The sequence below is a fragment of the Tauraco erythrolophus genome, unplaced genomic scaffold (assembly GCF_009769465.1).
Source record: "Tauraco erythrolophus isolate bTauEry1 unplaced genomic scaffold, bTauEry1.pri scaffold_134_arrow_ctg1, whole genome shotgun sequence".
Classification (NCBI taxonomy): Eukaryota; Metazoa; Chordata; class Aves; order Musophagiformes; family Musophagidae; genus Tauraco; species Tauraco erythrolophus.
In genome coordinates, this window is record NW_028238596.1 from 17,048 (window position 1) to 24,994 (window position 7,947).

General features: G+C 49.9%; 1 non-coding gene across 1 annotated transcript; it reads right to left on the minus strand.

Annotated features, from left to right (window-relative positions):
• Positions 1–3,812: 3,812 nt before the first annotated feature.
• TRNAF-GAA (transfer RNA phenylalanine (anticodon GAA)) lies at positions 3,813–3,884 on the minus strand. Its single transcript has one exon. It is a non-coding gene; the product is annotated as a tRNA-Phe (tRNA).
• Positions 3,885–7,947: the final 4,063 nt, after the last annotated feature.

The window sequence follows — 7,947 nt, forward strand, 5'->3', positions numbered from 1 at the left end:
GTTGAATGAGGCTTTGGGCAACCTGGTGTAGTGGAGGATTTCTCTGCCCATGGCAGGCGGGTTGGAACTAGATGATCTTTGAGGTCCCTTCCAACCCAAACCATTCTATGATTCTATGATTTTATCAGCTGTGTTTAGAGTATAATGGCAGTCATCTCTTGTTAATCTCATCATCGCCTAATCTAGTTCAGGGCAGTGAAATCTTCATTTAATATTCAAAGACAGGTCTTTAGTTCCACGTGAGATGCCAAGGTTCTCCAGCTCATCCAAGCGACACAGGGGATGATCCTCAGCACAGCTTTGTCAGCTCTCCTTGGCACATCAGAGATCTCGCTGTCAATAGAACTCCAGAGAGAGGAAGCTGCCATTCCAGCCTCAGCTCCAGGGAGTGCCTCCACCTGGGACTGGGAGACTGTGGAAGGATACCTGAGACGTGAACAATCCAGCCGTTCCTGGGAGCACGTGCCTGGATGCAGAAAGGGAATTTGACACCATGATGACGTTGCTTCCGGGATGCAACCAATCATACTCAGGGGTGGGCTATTGTTTGTATTGTAACCAATTGTAGATTGCCAAGTCTCGTTTAGAAAGCTATAAAGCACACTGAGTGTATGCAAATAAAGGTTCACTTGTTTGATCACATTGATCGTGCCAGGTGTCCTCACTCATCTCCCGCAATTGGCGCCCGAACAGGGACCCTCAGAATCCTCATAGCAAAGTTGCGAGACTTGGCGAGGAAGAGGGTGGAAGGCCGACCGAATGATCCGCTGCCCCGGCGGAATGAGCAGTGACCTGCCCAGTCACTAAGTGGAAAAAGGTGCACCTGTTTAGTCGCTGGATCGACGCTGGAATCTCGCCTAGAAGAGACGAGCGGTCGGGGAGACAGATGGGGTTGGATAAGCAACAAGAGGCTGTCCTAAATCTGCTCCAACACATGCTCTCTGTGAGAGGACTTAAATATGAATCCTCGTCTCTTAAAGGGCTGTTAATGTGGGCATGGAACAAAGAGTTAATCCCCTCAGTAGGAGTCGTTTTTGAACTCGCTACGTGGGAAGCCATAGGCAGAGAGCTATGGGATGATATCAGTTCGGGGGGAGCGAGCGCGAAGGAGGCGAATAAGTATGCCACCCTGTGGAAGTTAATTAAAGAAACGTTGCATACCATGGAAGTCGAACGAACTGTCGCTGCTGCTGCTTTTGCTCCCTTTACCCCCTCTCCTATTGATTCTTTACCAAACACTTCCTCTATCTTTCTTACGCGAATTTCTGTTCCTATCAAAGTAGAAACTGCGAATTCAGGGACCACGTGCTTAGAACCGCGCCGAAATGGCGGCAGCAAAAATGGCGACAGCATGCGCCAAGATGGCGGCAGCACGTGGGCAGAAAAAGGGGACTCGGAAGAGAAGGCGGAAGAACTACAAAGGGGCGTGGGAACAGGCGGACGGTCATGCCGGCCTAAGTCCCGCCTCTACCCTGACCTCCCACCACCCCGCCGAGAGCGCCACCCAGTGGAGGAACCTTTGTCCGCACCGATTTCTTTGGGAGAACAACAGGAAAAAGAACTATCTGAAGAAGTCTTGCAGCAAGTTATGGATAAATTATCGGAATTAAAAACGACAGATGCCAACGAGAAGAAAAATCTCCATAATACAGCTGATCCTTTTGCTACGCCGTTATCACCGCTAGTGCCGACTGCTCCACCACCCTTTGCGCCACCGGATGAAGAAGAAAGAAGCAGAAGATGGAAGGGAGTTATTCGTGAAGCCTTAATCGAAGGAAATTTTCTACCGTTTGCCTTTCCCATTATCACAGACCATGGGGGAAATAGAAAATGAGAACCTTTTGACCGGAAAATTTTAGAAAAGGTGCGTTCTGCGGTATCGCAATATGGGCTTCAATCCAGTTATACTCAACAACTGTTGCAATTTATTTTCACAGCAGATGTGCTGATACCACATGATTCTCAACAAGTTGCTAATATCCTTTTGTCCCCTTCTCAGCAGCTTTTGTTTTCCAGGGCCTGGCAACAACTATGTGAACGTGAAGCTGCACGACCTCGGCAGCAGGGAGATCCTCTATATGGCGTTCAAGCACAAATGCTGATGGGTCAAGGTCCTTTTTCAAATACGGCATTACAGCAAGGGTTTCTGGGAGAAGTATTGCAGTTGTCACAACAATTAGCTTATCAAGCAATGACTTCAATTAGAGAACTGGGAAAAGTATATTCCTTTGCAAATACTAAACAAGGCCCCCAGGAAAGTTTTCCTTCCTTTATTGATCGTTTACATCAGGCTGTTTGAAGTCATCCTGATTTGGACGAGACAATGAAGGAACAAGTCTTTAAAATGTTTGCCTTTGAGAATGCCAATGATAAAGCAAAAAGGGTCTTGAGCACATTGCCTAGAGATGCCCAAGTGGCAGATATGTTAGAAGTTATGGAACGCACCACCGGTCCTGCATCTTTAGTTGCTGCTGCGGTATATAGTGCTGTTCGTCCTTTATTAGAACAAAAAGGGGGAGGAGCTAAGCAAAAGAAATGCTTTAATTGTGGGAAATCAGGCCATTACAGAACTCAATGTAAACAGCCACAACAACAGCAGCAATATAGTAGCAAGAAATGGTGCAAAAATTGCAAAAGGGATAGTCATAATACCAATGAGTGCCGGAAGCAGGGAAACTGGAAACCAAGCGCGCCAGCCCCGCGCGCGATGATAGTAAATCAGGGAGCAACACCAGTATCAAGTCAGGAATTTGTTCCCTCCGTGCCGCCACCACAGGAAGTGCCGGAGTGGATGTGGAAACCACAGTAGATTACGCATATACGTAGTCATTTAATTCAACAAGGCTTAGCAATTGGCAATAACCGTGCTGACCAATTAGTAGCACCTGCGTGGACGGGACCACCTATAGATGCTTTCCAACAAGCTCGTATGTCTCATGACTTTTTTCACCAATCAGCCAAGGTGCTCCAGAGACAATTTCATATCCCCTTAGCGGAAGAATATGTAAACTGTTTTTATGTTTCTTGTTGTTTGGTGTATTGCAGGTGTGGGGGTTGCTTGTATGCTTAATAATTTGTCTGTTAAACTTGCTCACGAAAATGATTGAATGGGTTGTAAAACAAGTCTGGATTGTTCAAAAACAAGAAGGGGGATGTGTGGAAGGATACCTGAGACATGTGAACAATCCAGCCGTTCCTGGGAGCACGTGCCTGGATGCAGAAAGGGAATTTGACACCATGATGACGTTGCTTCCGGGATGCAACCAATCATACTCAGGGGTGGGCTATTGTTTGTATTGTAACCAATCGTAGATTGCCAAGTCTCGTTTAGAAAGCTATAAAGCACACTGAGTGTATGCAAATAAAGGTTCACTTGTTTGATCACATTGATCGTGCCAGGTGTCCTCACTCATCTCCCGCAGGAGACGGTGACCCTTCCGTGGGCAGCATGGTCTGGTCTGGGAACTAAGGCCCAGGGGAAGGAGGTGTGTGAGGAGAGGAGCAGCCTGTGCACCATCGAGAACAACAAGAGGAGAGTCGGGGTCTTTACAGAGACCCCGCAAAGGAGAGATGCCAACTGCTTTGGAGCAGGGAAGAGGGGACAAATGGAAGCCACCTCAAAGAAGCACTGAATCGAGAGTCCTGGCCAGGGGAAGGCTGGGGGCTTGTGGTGCAAGAGAAAGGCTCCTTCTAACTCCCAGATCTGCAGCTGCAGTGCAGGGGCAGTGCTCTGGCAGAGGTGAAGGAGCAAGGATGGACTGGATGGAAGAAGGCAAATGGTCTCTGCAAAAATCTAAGGAAGAAAAACTCATTGCTGAAGCCCGGGGTTGAACCAGGGACCTTTAGATCTTCAGTCTAACGCTCTCCCAGCTGAGCTACTCAGCCCTGCCCCCAGCAACACTTGTCCCACTTCCACTCCTGCCAGGCCACAGGCTGAGACACATGAGGAGAGCTCCTTGGGGACATTCCCAGGAAAAAGCTGTGCCCAGCGTCGGCAGAGTGGACCTGGCATCTCATTGCCTCTGTGGACAGGTGGGCTCCAGGTGTGGGGTCGGGGCCAGCTTACAGTGGGAGTGCCCAGAGATGCATCTGGCCTCAGTTACAAAGGTGATGGTGATGAAGGCAAGTGGGCAGGTCAGGGACGGGCAGCTGCAAAAGCTGTGAATGACAGAAGTGTGAGGTTGTTGGACGACCTCTCTCCTAGGGAAGAGAGGGCCCAGAACAGGCTGAACTTTTGCTGGTGCCATGGGCTTTTGCTATATCCTTGCACAAGTAAGAGAGGTTTGTTCAGTGGTTGGAAAGGATATTGAGGGGGAAAGAAGGCTTGAAAATCTCCGAGGACTGGGATTGCACAACCTCTCAGGGCAGCCTCTTCCACTGCATAAGTGACCTCATGGTTACGTTCTGAAGGGCCTCATGGTCCTCATCTCACACCTGAACATTCTTTCAGCTTTCGTCCTTTTCCTCTCATCTTCCCACCACGCATCATGATGAAGAGCCTGGCTCTATCTTCTTAACCGCCTGACAGATACTGAAATGCTCCTACGAGATTTCCCAAAACCTTCTGCTCTCCGCATTTCACAGCGTTCCTTCAGCCTTTCCTTCAGGTGGAAAGTTCTCCAGCCCCCTGCGCACCCCCACACACCTGACTGTATTGATTGCCCCTTACCTGAACTTGCTCCAGTTGATCAATGTCTTTCGTGTCCTGGCGGTAGGAGGCCCCAAGCTCCGTGTAGCACTGTGGCTGTGCCTAGTTGTGTCCAACTAGGACCTTTTCTGCTGAGCTGCGCCCCAGCCAGGGCTGTTGCCCAGGGCCAGGCCACCCCAGGGGCAGGACTTTGCATTTCTCCTCTCTGCAATCTAGTAGCTCCTTGTTGGCCCGCTCTGCCATCCTGCCGAGGTTCCTCCGGAAGGCAGCCCTCCAGTGTATGTGCTGGTCCCCTGCCTCGATTTGTGTCATCTGCAAACTCTGTCAGCTCCTCCGGGACACTGAGAACATCATGAGGTCCAAGGAGAGGCCCAAATGCATCCAATCCAGTCTTTTACTCCCTCTTCCCCACCCTGGCTAGACAGTCCCTTCCCAGCTCTGATACAAATGTATTGCAGCAGACAGGGTGTGGTGGGTGACCTTGGCTGGCTGCCAGGTGCCCACCCAGCCACTCTCTCACTCCTCCTCCTCACTAGTGCAGGAGGAGCAGAAAAACGGGGGAAAAAGGCTCATGGCTTGATACAAAGGCAGGGACGTGACTTCTCAATTACCGTCATGAGCAAATGAGACTCAACATGGAGAAAATTAATTTATTCCCAATTCAGATAGGTTTGGATAGAGAGAAGAAAAGAGAATGATTGCAACTGCACCTCCCCTTTCTCCCTGTTTCCCAGGCTCAACTTCATTCCTTCATTGCTGACTCCTCTGCCTCCTTTCCCCGAGAGTGCTAAAAAGGATGAGGAATAGGGATTACAGACAGTTCCTAACAGGTCACCTCTGCTGTTCCCTCCTTAGGCTTTTCCTGCGGCATCCTTCCCACCGGCTACAGGTTCTTCCAGCAAATCACAGAACCGTAGAATGGTTCGGGTTGCAAGGGACCTTCAGGATTACCTAGTTCCCCTGGCAGAACTCAAGGCCATTTCCTCCTCTCCTAGTGCTTCTCACCTGGGACACAGGCACCCACGAAGTAATTAGAAGAGCAGGATCGTCCGCAATGATCCTATCCGAGGCAGGTGGGATGAATCTCACTGGGTGTGTGAGTTTTAGTTGCTGGATCAGCCTAAAACCACGACAGTCTTTTTGGCGCCCAATGTGGCGCCAGTAAAGTAGAGAGGAGAGAAAAAAAAAAACCAAAGGGACTGAGGGTTGAGACAAGAACAGAGGGAGCACCACCAACCATGGTCCTGGGCAAAACAGGCAGAGCTTTTCTCAAAGCAAAACAGTTTATTAATAATTACTTAGAAGGACAAAGGGAAACAAAAACCGATTACTTGAGAGGACAGAAAGAAAAAAAACAGATCTTAAAACCGACACCTTCCCCCCCCCGCCTTCCTTTTCCTCCCGGCTCTACCTCCTCCCCCCAGCAGCACAGGGGGCAGGGACTGGGCGAGTGCAGGTCAGTTCATTCCGTGCTGTTACTGCTGCTTCTTTCTTAAAGGAGAAGGAGTCCTTACACCGTTTTCCCCTGCTCCAATGGATCCCCTACCCACGAGGAAAAATCCACAAACTTCTCCAGTTTGTGATGTGAGTCCAGCCCACTGGAAACAATCCTTCCCCACAGATTGCTCCGGTGTGGGCTTTACCACAGTCTCGGGTACTTAGGGAGCTGTAACCACTCGCTCCGGCGTGGGTCGTCTCGCAGACTCCAGATGCCTCTCTGCCTTGTCGTGCACCCCAACACGACCATCCTCAGGCTCAGGCATCTTCTCCCCACGGGCTGTGAGTGGGTCTCTGCTCCACCGAGGCCGTCCTGGTCACAGGGGGGCAGCCTGCCATCTCACCATCAGCCGCAGGGGAAACTCGGCTCCGGCACACCTCCTCCCGCTCCATCCTCACTGCCCTGCTGTCGATGCAGCTGTTTCTCTCAGATCTCAGTCCTCTCCAGGTGAACTCAGCCCAGTGGGCACCCCGGGAGTGGGGTGCCCCCGAGTTCCCCAGCTGGCTCCGCCGCTGCCATTCTCCGTGGGCGGCGCCGGCCCGACGCAGGCAGCTGCCCGGCCGGGAGCCAGGGAGCGGGGGCAGTGCCCTCCTCCCTTCTCTGCTCGATCCTGGGCGAAGCACCTTTTCCGGTTCCTTTGTCCTGACTTAAATAGGGCAATTCGCAGAGGCGCCCTATTGGCTCAATCCGAGGGGGATGGCAGTCTGATCTGGTGGCCAGAACTAAGCCTACCCGGTTCCAAAACCGGGGAGGTCGCAGGGAGCAAAACCCCTCTCCTGCCACCAGAACCACCCCCCCCCACATCAAACCATGACACTGGGACAGTGTGTTACTGATACTTAGAATTTTGGTAATTAAAATTTAATCAATAGTTTGTAATTAATATGGTTTGTGGTTGATTTTAATAATATAGATTTATAAGAAATATTTTAATGAAAAGTATGCTCGAATAGTAACCAGATGCTGCCATGAAATTCCCGTATAGCCCTGTACCAGGACCGAAGGGATAGGTCAGAATCATTTAGTAGGAACATGTAGTACAAAGTACAAGTTGATTTGTAAACTGATTTATGATACTTACATAGAACTAGAGAATGCAGGTAGCTATCAAAGTCTGGATTAATGGGAATGAAGAGAGACAACGGTAACAGTCTATGGTGCCTGCCAGAAACCATGAACTTAAGCAGAAGGTAATTCCGGCAGGGGAAGAGCACGACCACCGACTCACAGACCACCCACCCTTACTACACCCCAGACTCATTTCTAGATGATTCTAACTTTTATTGCGCAGAATCAGAAATAGGAGGAGAATATGCTAATGATTTTGGGGAAATAATATGTTTATGTATGATTACCTAATGGATTTGCATGTGTAAGCTCTATATAAGAAGTTTAATTTTGATGCAAGGTGTGCATACTAGGAGGAGATAGCACCCAGTGCCGCAATAAAGAAGTGTCTGCTTATCTGCTTCCCATTGGTGTTGATAATTTTCTTATTCTGAATTTTTGGTAACAAGTGGAGGTTGTTCCTGGAGTAAGACACGGAAATTCCAGGTATCCGTCAAGTGTCCTCATCTCAGCTGGCCTCGTACACTCATCATACGCACGTGGGTGTTCAGAGACCAGAGGCCTTCCTTGTGGATGTAGAGGCAGTGCACTGCAGCAGTTGTAGTGTCTCCCTGGCCTCCTGTTGCCACTCCCAGGGGCTGGGAAGCACCTAAGCCCTACAGAGTAGCACCCTGCTTTGCACTCGTTGGACATGTCCTGGCGCATGAGGAATGGACACAGGAACGCCTGAGGA